The following is a 14,026-nucleotide window of genomic DNA, read 5'->3' as shown; positions in this document are numbered from 1 at the left end:
TTGACCGATTTTCAAAATTCTTTTTTTATTCAAAAGAGTATTTTTCTGAGGTGGTCCCATTGTCACTAAGTCAAGATCTGATGATGGGATCTTAGGGAAATCGAGGGCAAACCTCAAAATTTATAGGCACACCTATGGCGATTTTGGCATTTTTAGCATTAAAACACGCATTTACATTCAGAAAGTACCTACATATCACTTGGTAAACTGGACCTGATGAAGAAGACCGTAGATGGCCAGTGGAACTCGTCAAAGGTAAGTAATGCTCGCGCGTCTATAAACAAACGATCATGATTACTAAACCAAGATAAGCGAAAATGTTTGTTTCTATGTTTGTCTTATGGCGTTAAATAAATGTATTTTCTTTCTTTCTTTAATATCTCAAAAACAGCTATACCGATTTAAATTAAACATTTTACCTAAAATTTTGCTTAAAAGTTACAACCGTCTTATTTTTGTGAACACTTTTCTGTAAAAATGGCCGAAGATTCGGATAAAGTTTTTATCTGGTAGAAACAATAACTGTAAAAAATAATCGAAAACGACATCAAAATTTACAGCCAATTCGTTAAAATGTGACCAGTTAAATGCGGCGGTTGAAACGCTCCAATAAAGACCCCAGAGACACTAGACTTTAGGTTCTTGCTTTTGTTTACTGGCTTTTAATTTTAAAAATTAATACGCCAGATGTAGTTCTAACACTAATTCTTAGACCTGTCTACCCGCTTGTAGACGTCCGTTGTTATCACCGGGCAACAGACCGTTTTGTGTTGTACGGCTTTGTCGCCGGACAAGTGTCCGGTGCATGTACACATTCATTGTAAGACACACAACACAGCAAGTCCGGCAAAAAAAGCGGTCCGTTGTGCGGTGAAAACAACACGTCTACAAGCGGCCTCAGGGGTACTTTACCCGGCCAAATACTTCGAACTGTGTAGTCGTCATTAATATTAGTCATGTACATAAACTAGGGGATGTCTACGTCAAACCCGTTTTAATATAAACTTGGTTTAGCATCTCAAACGCGTTTCGTGCCTTCGCAATATCTGTAGGGCAGATTTCCGCTAAAACTGGCTTGTTAATGAAATAACTCCTACAACTTAGGTACTTACCTCAATATCTCCGAAACTCACTAGTTTCTCGAAACAATTCGAAAGCTTTAAGAAAAAAAGGTCAACGATTTCTCATTGGCCACTTTGTAATTGTAACAGAAAATAAAATAGTTTTGCAAATAATACTTTAGAAGATTAACATTGAACCACTAAGCGACTTTTTTTTAATTTACTTATCTCAAAAACTAAAAAGGAAGTATACAAAATACTTATAACTAAACTGCTCTGTCGATCTGCGTAGCAGTTTGTTGGCAGAAAGTGAAAATCTCTCATTCACTAAATGATGCCACATTCCTACTGACTACATACCGGGTGTGGCCTGTAATACGAGCAAAAAACTAAAACGTAGATCGTCCTCGTCAAACTGAACAACATTAGTTCAGCGACTTTTAAAAATATGTATGGTTGTACATACTCTTTATTGTACAAAATAAGTAAACAAACACAATTGACAAACAATGAGATATATGTACAAAGGCGAACTTATCCCTTTAAGGGACCTCTACCAGTCAACCTTTGAGTGGATGAGAGGAGCATTCAGTCAGGGACAGACATAAAGTGAGTTTAAAAATCAAAATAGTGGAAGCTACAATACATTGCTTTAAATAATATATACTTACACTAATGTATAAAATAATCCTAACATAATAATACACTACTATTTATACAAATATATGCATTTTTTTTTATGTCGCCTGTACTATACCCCACTGCTGGGCAAAGGCCTCCCCTTTTCTCCGCCACTCTTCCCTGTCCTGGGCATGCACCTGCCAATCGAGCTGAAAAGCGCTCAGGTCGTCCCGCCATCTCCTCTTGGGTCTGCCTCTGCTCCTATGCCCATCCCTCGGATCCCATTCGGTTACGAAATATATGCATATGTAAATAAATTTAAATAATACGTACGACAATAAGCAAATAATAATAATACCTAGTTAAATGTTTTCAACATTTAAGGAGAAAATAAGGGAGTCTTTGATTTTCCTTTTTTCATACAAATTAAATACTGCTATCCTAGAACACAACTGACGTCACCTGTCACTCTACAAACATCAAGGATTTTGCTTTACATTGCTTAGTCCTTCCAATAAACTTAAAAGTGTAATGAAAATTAAAAAACTAATTATTTTGAAAAATCGCTGAACTAATGTTGTTCAGTTTGAGAAGTATGATCTATGTTTTAATTATTTGCTCATATTACAGGCCACACCCGGTATAATTATAATTAACACAATTATAATGCTTTATAAGTACCATACTCCATCCATCCCAACATTCGAAACTGAACGATAAAATTTGCACTCGTTTTTAAATGAAACATTTAAGGAAACTATTTAAAATTGCGTTAACTTTTGTACTAAAAAACATAATAAATACCGCTAATAAGTGTACAAGTAGGTATTTTTTTATCCATTTGTGTTCAAAATACCGAGAAACGTGTGTTACAATTTGACCGCTAATCCAGGCCCTAAGTTGAACGGAGCATAACTACTTGACCGGCAGCAGCTGTACAGGCCCCAGCTGCCCAGGCATGTAGGTACATACTGCGACTCGATTCTCTTATTCTAAAATTCGCGTCTCGCCGGCGAGCAGCGTTATCATTCACAGCGGAAAAAGTAAACAGTGACAATGTAACAATAATAACAAATATTAAGTAGGTACCTAAACATGCAAGTCTAACCACACGTATCCTGTTGTATTTACTTACTTGTGAACAGTAATAATATGTAATGAATAATGATTTGCCATTATGATTCAACCCTTATTTAATTGTTTCCCGATAAAAAAGGTCACAAGTTCAAACGCGTGGTTGCTCGGGAGTCCCCTACTTATCACTTGCATGACTCAACACAGTTAGTTTTACCGTTACTAAACTGCGCATGCAGTGTCAATTATATTGTAATTTTATTTCCTCGACTGCGTTAGGTACCATTGTTTTTACATCGTATAAAACGAACGAGCGTCGTTCGTAATTTAAATTTCAAAAGACGACCAGTGTCTTTGGTTGTATTCGATTTGTATTCGGAATTAAAAAATGAATTCGTTCCATGTTATGCTTTTCTTTATCGTCTGCGTTGTGGCTATGGCGTATGTGTCAGCAGCCCATGATTTTGATATGGAAAGATTACTTGTAAGTACTATTAAGAATCTTAAATCGATTAGTTTAAAGTCCTCTTTTGTATCAAATAATACGTTATATCTTGATAAAAGTTATTTTTTTTTAAATAATAATTGTTTTAAATTTGTACTTCTCTTAATATTATTTGTTTTTATTTATAATACGTTTATGTTTCTTTTTCGTAAATAACGTTTTATAGGGCTTATTAAATATATTTAGAGCCCTACTAGTACAGTAAGGTTATTAAGTGAGTTCCTACAACAGTTCCCAGCAAAAATATTAACAAATAATACGAGACTCGTCGAATACTTAAAATGGTCAAAAAAAATATTCAGGATAGGTGAAAAGCTTCGATGTTAAAATTTTCAACAATATACTAATTTTATCTTTCTTTGCAGAGAAACCTAGCCAAGCCGATCCGCAAAGCCGTTCTAGACTCAGATGATGCCATGAAAGTACTAGACGATGTCGACGATCTTGTCAATGACTTTAATGACGATTAAAAAAAAGTTAAAGTAAAACTGTCATTTTTATTTACTGTGACATTTTTATTAGGGTTCCAGAGCCAAAATGGCAAAAACGGAACCCTTATAGTTTCGCCATGTCTGTCTGTCTGTCTGTCCGTCCGCGGCTTCACTCAGGGACTATTAATGCTAGAAAGCTGTAATTTTGCACGAATAGATATGTATGTAAACTATGCCGACAAAATTGTACAATAAAAATTTCAAAAAAGATTTTTTTTTAGTGTACCTCCCATAGACGTAAAGTGGAGGTGATTTTTTTTCTCATCCAATCTTATTAGGGGGTTGTTAAAACGATTTTTCGAAAATATTCAACTTTAAAGTGCAAATTTTCAATAAAATCGAGCGTCCCCCCCCTCCTCCTCTAAAATCTAAACCGGTGGGTGGAAAAATTTGAAAAAATTCAGAATGGTAGTAAGTATATCAAACTTTCAAGGAAAACTATAACGGCTAAGTTTGCTTGAGAATTATTAGTAGTTTAAGAGTAAATAGCAGCCTAAGGTATAAAATATACCTAAACTTGGAAGATTCCGTATAAAATACGAAATCCTTAGAAAAATATTATTTATTTTTTTGGTAATGGCTACGGAACCCTATTTCAAGCGTGTTCGACACGCTCTTGGCCGCTTTTTCATTATCTTCACGTCAGGTAAAGACGTCCATTGCTGGACAGTTTGACAACGATTGGTGATTGGTATTGCCCGCATCCAACTGCTCTGTATATCCATCAGAACCTCACTTCTCACCAACTCCTATCTAGTTTGTAGCTTTACTCGCTTCTCGTTTATCGTCGGTAGTGGAACAAATGCCTTGAGGACTGTCTCAAAACTTTGGTACTCTAGTCTAGTTTCTCAGGCAGAAGGATATTTGCATTATAACCGGTCCTTACCAACAGCGCGGCATGCCAAATAATTATGACAACGTTATTTATTTATACTTTACTACCGCAACTCAGTTCGTATTCCCGCAGGGACATCACATATTAACCAAATATAAAAGAATTCGTTATTTCAGGGTATTATCTGTACAACCATACAAATAAGTCCAGGGTATTAAGTAACTTAGATAGTCAACTTGCGCAAAAATATGTAAGTAATTTTTTTAAGTTATTATAAAATACTAAGGATAGGAGTAAAGATTTTTACGGAAATAAAAAATAAAGTTGCGCAGTAAATTACAAAATGTTAAAAACTTTACAAATAATATAATAAACTTTTTAATATAATAAAGATAGGTTTTTTGGAATCTTTTTGTGTTTTTTATTTCAATTCCAAATTTTTACTTTTACGGTCATCCCGTAAAACCTAAATTGAAAAGCCGGTCGGAGAAATAAAAGGCGTGTGCTTACAAAATAAAAATATAATACAAAAGACAAATATATACAATTATTTCAGTCAGCACTGCTCTTGTAGAGAAATTTTAAAAAAACACTGGCCTTAGACTTGTAGGACAGGTAGGAAAACAGGGCAGGGTGATAAGGTAGCCTCGGAGCGTCCAGTCGCGCCGGCGATCTGCTCCGAGGCAGCAGAACGGAGAGGAAGTGGAGATGATGATTTGAATACAGCAGGAAAAAGGAAGGGCTAGAATTAAACACCCTGCTTTACTGCTCGCTTGCAGCACCCATCCAAGCCTCGTTTTAGTGTCGGACCAGCGAAAGAGAGCTAAACGAGACTTGGATTAGGTTTTACAAAATGTAGACAAGAAATAAATGTTAGAAGTAGATATAATAATATTTACAATACCTGCAATAGTGGCAGCCCTTATATTACAAGTAGTAGTCAGTGAAATAGCTATCACCGAGTAAATAATTAACGCCTTGCCAAATACCATGACAGGAAAAAACAAAAGAGTATCAATAATTTAGAATTTAGTTTTTTTTTCTTCTATAAGCGGCCAGTTGCGCACCGCGGAGGTTTGCCACGGTACAATATAGATGCACAGAAAAATAAGACGAGCAATAGGAATCGCACTCAGGTCCTCGGCATTCCGTGCCGCGTGCTATACCGCTACACCACTGCTGTACAACGGCACAGACACGGAATTTCCCCTATGCACCACATATCTCAGCTTGTTTGTTCCTTACTTAGCCACTTAAGCAGTGACGCTAGCGACATCTATACCGTAGCCCTCATCGAAATCGTCGTCATCGTCATCGTTTTTAATATAACATGAACGCGTTAAATTACAACACAACCAAATTACAGGATGTTGAAAATAGCCTGAATGGCTTCGAGAAAAGTATGGTACGGCCGTGCCTTTGTTTTTGTTTTGCTCGACTTGGCGGGGGCACTGCCGTGCCCCCAGATAGCTGGGATTAGAGACATAAAATTTGCCGCGAGTTTTTTATGAAAACTTTAGTGTAATAATTGCAAAAATTTGTTAAAACTAATAACGACTTTAAAACTATATATAATTTTGGAGAATTCCCACGGAATGTTTACGAACTTCGACTTTACGTTTTTTTTAAAGGAGTAATTTTGCTGTACCTTGTCAATAGACGAGCAGTTGCGGACCTTAAAATGGTCTCTTCTTACCTCAGCAAGTGATTCGTAGGAATGCACTCATAGTTCTTAAGTCGTTAATCACGAAATTTCTGTTTTCTCAGATTTGTCAAAAATGCTTTTATCCGTCTATAATTTATTTGCAAGCTCTAATTTCTGCCGCTCTTGTCATTCCATCAATATTATCTTAAGCCGTAGGATATCTACTGTTGGACATAGGCTTCCCCCATAGACCTACAGTTGCTTCAGTTGGAAGCAGCCTGCATCACCGCGAACCCGCGGTTTTAGCCAGGTCATCTGACGATCCTACCTAGCCGTCATATTTAATGTGCATTGATGATGGTGTTGTTTCCGGACTTATGAAATATAGCAAAGTGATTCCATTGTTTAAAGCTGGGAGCTCATCTCTGATCCTGGCAACTTTCGTCCGATATCTGTGCTGCCTGTGCTGAGTAAAGTGTTTTGAAAATATCATGCTCTTAACCAGCTGCTTCGTCACTTCAATGTACAACAACCTCACACCAGTCAGCAATTCGGTTTCAAAAAGGCCGTTCGACAACAGATGCAGCCGCAAGTCTCATGAAAGTACATTTATGATACATGGGAAAATTCGCAAGATGCAATAGGAATATTTTGCGACCTCTCCAAGCCTTCGATTGCGTGGAGCATGAGACGCTTATCCGCAAACTTCAACACTATGGACTTTCAGCTAAAGCACTTAACCTTGTTAAGTCTTATCTCAGCAAAGAATTCAAAAAGTGGACATAAAATAGAACGCAGTCAGCTGGCTCAGCGGTGAAGCTTGGAGTTCCACAAGGCTCCATTTTGGGTCCATTTCTCTTTCTAGTATATATAAATGACCTGCCCCACTTGCTAGAACAGAAATGTAACATAGTATTGTTTGCAGATGATACTTCTTTGATATTCAAAGTAAACAGGCAACAAGAAGATCCAACCCACATCAATGAGACTTTAGCAGAGGCGCTAAACTGGTTCACCGCTAACAATTTATTACTAAATGCAGCTAAAACTAAGTGTATAAAATTTTCGTTGCCTAATGTGAGACAGTTTGAAACAACTATTTCCTTGAACGGAGAGAATCTGAAACTTGTGCATGAGACTGTTTTTTCTTGGTCTTACGTTGGATCGTAATTTACAATGGAGCCCGCATATTTCTGGTCTTGCTGGTAGATTGAGCTCTGCCGCCTATGCTGTACGAAGAATCAGACAATTTACCAACGTTGAAACTGCCCGGCTAGTTTATTTCAGTTATTTTCACAGCATAATGTCCTATGGTATGCTGATTTGGGGCAAGGCAGCCGACATAGAAACTATCTTCATTCTACAGAAGAGGGCAGTCCGGTTCTATCTACAACCTTGGCTTCCGAGATTCACTAAGAGAACGCTTCAAGGAGATAAACATCCTCACAGTAGCTTCACAGTATATACATGATGTGATATTGTATACACAAAAAAAAAAAAAAAGTGCCAGACGTACATGATATCAATACTCGTAATAAGCACAAGCTTGCCGTTCCAAAATTCCGTTTACGGAAAGTAAGCAAATCTTTTGTGGAAACTGTGTGAGATTTTACAATAAAGTTCCTGTAGAAGCATGGAAATTGCCACACAACTCTTTTAAAAGAATACATAAAGAGTGCACTTCTGAAGAAAGCTTACTATAAAGTTGAGGAGTACTTATGTGATGATGCGACATGGCCTAAACTGAAAGCCGATGAAAATTAGGATGTTTATGTGTGATGTGATGTATTCGTGTTTGTGTATGTGTGTGTGTTTATGTCGGTGTATAAATAAGTGTTGTGAAGTGTGACTTGGCAGTGTCCCGGCGCATTTCGTGTCTAGTTTCTGGTTCTGTTGCCGTTGTCCACGTTGCAGAATTTAATTTAAAAATATTTATTGGTTTGACATTTGGAGACCTTATACATCTCCATTTCTTTATTTAATAATTATTTTAAGTTTTTGACATTGGAGGCTTTTTACACCTCTGTTTTTTGAGAGATTGTATAATTTGGTTAATTAATTAGTTTACTTTGACATTCAGAGACTATATACATCTCTGAATTATTTAGATTAGGAATTTTATTTATTGTTAACTCAGGGACTTTCTACATCCCTTGCTATATAGTAATTTTATTATTAACAGGGACTTTATACATCCCTTGCTATATTTAAGGCTGTATATTGTTAAGCTTATGGATTTTAAACTTGTATATTTTTAGTTTAATTTCTAGTCACAGCCCGCGACGTCGAAGCTCCCAAGACGATCCCATAGAGCTTATGGGAACGGAAGCAATACCATGCCCTCGGTACCGCTCTGCTTTCAGAGCATGACATGAGTTCGTGTGAGCTAACTTTGGGGGGCAGACGTGAGCTTGCCTTCGGAATCCAAAAGTTAATGGTTACTTGACCTGAAATGTAAATTTCAGAATTAATTTATTATTATTATATTTTTTTTTTTTTTTAATTTATGACGGTGGAAGCAGTCTACACTTCCACTGAACGTAGATTATAGTTAGAGTTTAGTTTTGTAACTAAGGGACCCATACATCCCTGTATTATTATTATTATTTTTAGTATTTTCTTTTATTTCATTGTATATCTGTAGTTTTTAAGTATTTTATTTGTAATTATTTTATGTTGAAAAAATGACTTTTCTGCAAGTTTCTTGCGGCGCATTCTTCTGGCAATGATGGTCCTTTCCGAAAGCGCTGGTAGGGTTAAAAAATGACGTGTAAAGTGCCCATTGCGGCCTATTTACTGAATAAATGATTTTGATTTTTGATTTTGATTTTTGATCTCCTTGCTGGACTTCCTACGCTGCGCTTGCCGATCCGCGGTCTCCATTTCTAGCTTCTCGACCCCAACTGCCATCTATTCTCCGTAGTATAATGGCCGCTAGTAGTATCATTAAAAAAAATGTTGACATGTACCATCAGCCAAATAAGTGGTCTATCAATTGTTAAACAAGTTCCTTCAAATGAATATGGCGCTAGAGTCGAAATTTCTTCATCGTCATTATTGGTTTGTAGCTTTATTGCTTCTTGTTTCTGTTAAAAGACACACCTAGTATTTTTGTAATGTTTAACTATGTAAGTAGATGAAATCACTTTGAGTATTTCCTGGGTATTCCCATACGGAGACAAATTATTACCAGTAAGTATAGTCTAAGAGCACCACTGCTGAAGTGAAAATTTACATCTGCTGGTAATTGTATATGTTTCGCGTGTTATTCAGAGCTATAATAAGTGATCACTTTTGTACTTTGTCACTTGAACGTCATTTTTCAAATTGTGAAACGACTGAAAGCGACAAGGTACAGAAATGATCACTTATTTATATCGTCACTGTGACTCGAGTGATAATATAAGATTGTTACTGAACCAGTGCGTTACACCTGTGCTACATCTAGGTACACTTTTCATCATAGGGGTTCATCTTTGGTCAGTTTATAGTAAAAAAAAGTAAAATTCAAAAACCATTAAGGTATTTAATATAATATTTAGAATGATACTATAAATAGTGTATGTATGTAAACTCTTTATTGTACAAAAGAAAAGAAACAAAACACAATTGACAAACTATAGTGTAAATTTTAACGTAACAATAATTAATCTGTTTAAAAAAATATATACCTCGTTGAGTTTCTTGCCGGATTCTTCTCAACAGAGATTTTTCCGAACTGGTAGTACTTAGATTTTTTTGACATTCATAAGTGCTTGTTATAGCCTAAATTGAATTAAGATATTTTGACTTTGACTGACTTAATAATAATGAATATTTTATTAAAGTCAAAGTCAAAGTCAAAATATCTTATTTTTTTTTTAGATCTTTAATTATGATGTGAAATAAGGTAACTTATTGCCTATTTCATTTATTCTCTATTTGTCGTCGTCATCGTCATATTTCCCGTGGTAGATCCGCTGCGCTTTCTGGATCACTTCAATTGCTGGTCCAGCCTTGATGATGCCGTCTCTTACATTCTGGCCGATCTTCTCCTGAGAAATAAAATAAATAAAATATAAGCATGTAACCCAACCAATAGGCATCAATGAGGGCTATCGTTTTTAGTCTTTCTGGATGGCGCCACTGTTGCGTGAGGTTTTTAAGTGTGGCTTTCAAAGTCTGTTATGAAGGGCGTGAAACAAAGTTTAGATTAAAATCAATTTTAATACACCTTAAAACCGTACCATAAAATATCGAGCAACCACAGTGTTGCGTAGTCCCGTTTTGTTCGGAAAAAAAGGAGGAAAAAGTTTCCGAAGACAAAACTGTCTCAAAACACAGTCATCATTACCCCCGTAACGCATAATTGCCATAACTAATTTCAGGTAATGCAAAATATTCACAAAAATATTGTAATTAAAAATAAACCCGCGTAGCACCCAAAAAACTATGAGATTTGACATTTCGGAGACCTCACGCTACACTAGCGCCTCTAGCGGCGAATTCATACGCGATGGCCCTCATTAGGTTATGCTAACTAATAATAATAATTGCCTGACTCCAGTGACTTGAACATGTGAAAAGAGTGGGAAAAAAACGAGCCGTGAAGATAGCGTACTTAGGACAACCGGTTGGTCGTCCGAGGTACCGCGGAAGAGACGAGGTCCAGGAGAGACCTTTCAGAACTTTGGATCGAATGCTGGCTTTGGCTGTGTAGTCTTGTGGTGAAGGCTAAGACCTACTTTGGATGTGAAGTTTCTAATTGGACTCGCGTGGGAATTACAGTAAATCAACATCATAATCATATCAGTCGTAGGGTATCCACTGCTGGATATAGGCCTCCCCCATCTACCTCCAGTTGCTTTGATACGGACCAGGTCATCTCTCAGCAGCCAACGGATGAAATCAAGTCGTTTCTTTTGTTTAGCAGTAATACTAAGGGGCTGTTTCACCATCCACTGACGGTGTGATGCCGTCTCTATTTGTTTTGTTCGAATCGACGGAGACGGCATCACATTTAACCGTCAGTTAACATTAATCAATGGATGGTGAAACATTCCCTAAGAGTAGTTTAACATGATTCTATGAACTTTTAAATATTAAAATGCAAATTTATATCAACGACCATTTTTATGTTTTATGATTTCAACGATAATCGATTTATATGACTCATAAGAACCGTATAACAGGAATACAAATAAAACGGAACTAAGTAAGTATAAGAAAAAAAAAATTAAGTGGCACATCATTTTTACGTCTTTCGAATGAAATTTGGAATGTAGAAGCTATAACATGCGTCAAATACGCATCAAAAATGGCGTCGGCAGACGCCAGAGCATGCGTGTATTTATGGTTGTTACTCTTTCACGCTAAAACGGCTGTATGGATTTGGATGAAATTTGCTATAGCTGGACTTCTGGAATAGCACATAAGCTACTTTTCATCCTGATATTCCCACGGAATCAGAATAAAAGCCAAAAATTCAACCGTTAGGATTAGAGACATGAAATTTGACGTAAGTTTTTTTATATGCATAAACTTAATTATTGGGAACTCCCATTATATTTGAGTAAAATTCCGAACTTTAATTTAACTGCTGGATGTAATGGATTACGCGTGCGAAGCCGCGGGTGAATCTAGTCTTAAAGAAAAAAAGAAAACTACTTACAAGCTCCCTTCCAAGGCCTGGTGCCGCCGAAACATTACTGGCCATTGCCAGTAGGCAACTCAAGAAGAAAAACAAAACGCGGAAAAAATTCATTCTGATTTTCAAATTTGAAAAATTGAACACAAGTGTGGTTGCAAAGTTCTCGTAAGAATAAGCTTCAAATAAAGTTTCCTGCTTTTATATTGGTAGTCTGTAGCAAACGTTGTTAAACATGCGTTTAATATTGCAGTTGAAAATGAGTTTTATGTCTAGTGCGATATGGTTGGGTGTTGTGCCATATGAGGGATACGAGTGCATTAGATAAGGCACGGTCAGGTCAAGTTTCATCTTAGGGGAGTCCCTTCTACAAGTGATATAAATAAATCCCCTTGCAATTAAATAAGAGGTTTTACTGGGTCAAATCTGAGGGATTCTACCGTCTGTGTGTGTGTGATCGTGCAAGCGTGCTTTTGTGTGTATTTATTATGTTTTCACGCTAAAATGACTGACAGCTTTGGATGGAATTCGGTAGGTATATTCAAAATGTTGCAGAGAAATGGCTAAATTACACAGGATGTTAAAATGGCGAATCCATTTTATCAGTTGCCTAGAAAAAACAGTCATTTGATCAAAATTCCTATATCCGTTTAGTGAAATGACGAAATCAACCAAAAAAGTTTTCTAGTTCTTTCATTCGCCAGATTTTTTTAGTGATTTGATGAAATCCCTGAAATACGTCAGTGAGTTGAATAAACGAAGTCGTAAACTCAGCTCGTTGTATCATTTCAACCCCAACCAAGGCAAATGAACATCGTAGTAGTCGTGGCTTTATGATAGTTGTTTTAGAAAGCACCACACGACACTATACCGGGTGTGGCCTGTAATATGAGCAAATAATTAAAACATCCGCCCGGATTGCTACCACCATCTTGCTCGCTAATCCTGCCGTGAAGCAGCAGTGCTTGCACTGTTGTGTTTAGGCGTGGAGAGTAAGACAGCCGGTGAAATTACTGGCACTTGAGGTATCCCATCTCAGGCCTCTAGGTTGGCAACGCATCTGCAATACCCCTGGTGTTGCAGATGTTTATGGGCGGTGGTGATCTCTTACCATCAGGAGACCCACTTACTCGTTTGCCATCCAGTCGAATAAAAAAAAACAGATCATACTCCTCAAACTGAACAACATTTAGTTCAGCGATTTTTTTAAATAATTTTATTCTTATTTTTATTACACTTTTTTATTCGAAGAAGCAATATATAGCAAAATGCTTGATGTTTGTAGCGTGACAGGTGACGTCAGTTGTGTTCTAGGATGGCGTAAATTGATAGCAGTATTAAATTTGTATGAAAAAAGGAAAATTCAAAGACTCCATTATTTTTTAAAGTAGCTGAACTAATGTTGTTCAGTTTGACGAGGACGATCTACGTTTTATTTTTTTGCTCATATTACAGGCCACACCCGGTACCTATTAGCCTATACAAGTATTCATGTTTTGATTTTTTTTAATTGGTTGTGTCAACAGCAATGGAACTAAGTAAGTAAGGGTAATGCGTTTCAGATTTTTTTTTTAAATTAATAACATCTTTTTGTATTTTTTATTTCAATTCCAGTTTTTTACTTTTACGGTCATCCCGTCCTCCCTAAATTGAAAATACAAACTGAAATATGTGACCGGCTAGCCGGCTCGGAGATTTAAAAGGCGTATGCTTACAAAATAAAAATATAATACAAAAGAAAAATATATACAATTATTTCAGTCAGCACTGCTTTGTAGATAATTTTTAAAAAAACACTGGCCTGAGGCTTGTAGGACAGGTAGGAAAACAGGCAGTGTGGAGGTAGCCTCGAAGCGTCCAGTGGCGCCGGCGATCTGCTCCGAGCAGCAGAACGGAGAGGAAGTGGAGATGATGATTTGAATTCAGCAGGAAAAGGAAGGGCTGGAATGAAACACCCTGCTTTACTGCTTGCTTGCAGCACCCATCCAAGCCTCGTTTTAGTGTCGGACCAGCGAAAGAGAGCTAAACGAGACTTGGATTAGGTTTTACAAAATGTACACAAGAAATAAATGTTAGAAGTAGATATAAATAATATTCACAATACCTGCAATAGTGGCAGCCTTATATTACAAGTAGTAGTCAGTGAAATAGCTATCACCGAGTAAATA

The 14,026-nt window shown here is 36.8% G+C and overlaps 1 long non-coding RNA gene across 1 annotated transcript; it reads left to right on the top strand.

The window, feature by feature from the left end:
* Nucleotides 1-3,111: 3,111 nt before the first annotated feature.
* On the top strand, nucleotides 3,112-3,765 carry LOC141442408 (uncharacterized). The gene is made up of 2 exons (XR_012452936.1): nucleotides 3,112-3,240; nucleotides 3,627-3,765. It is a non-coding gene; the product is annotated as an uncharacterized lncRNA (long non-coding RNA).
* Nucleotides 3,766-14,026: the final 10,261 nt, after the last annotated feature.

Source organism: Choristoneura fumiferana, chromosome 25 (genome assembly GCF_025370935.1).
Source record: "Choristoneura fumiferana chromosome 25, NRCan_CFum_1, whole genome shotgun sequence".
Taxonomy (NCBI): Eukaryota; Metazoa; Arthropoda; class Insecta; order Lepidoptera; family Tortricidae; genus Choristoneura; species Choristoneura fumiferana.
Note: the sequence above shows the minus strand (reverse complement) of the source record. Positions and strands in the feature narration are given on the sequence as shown.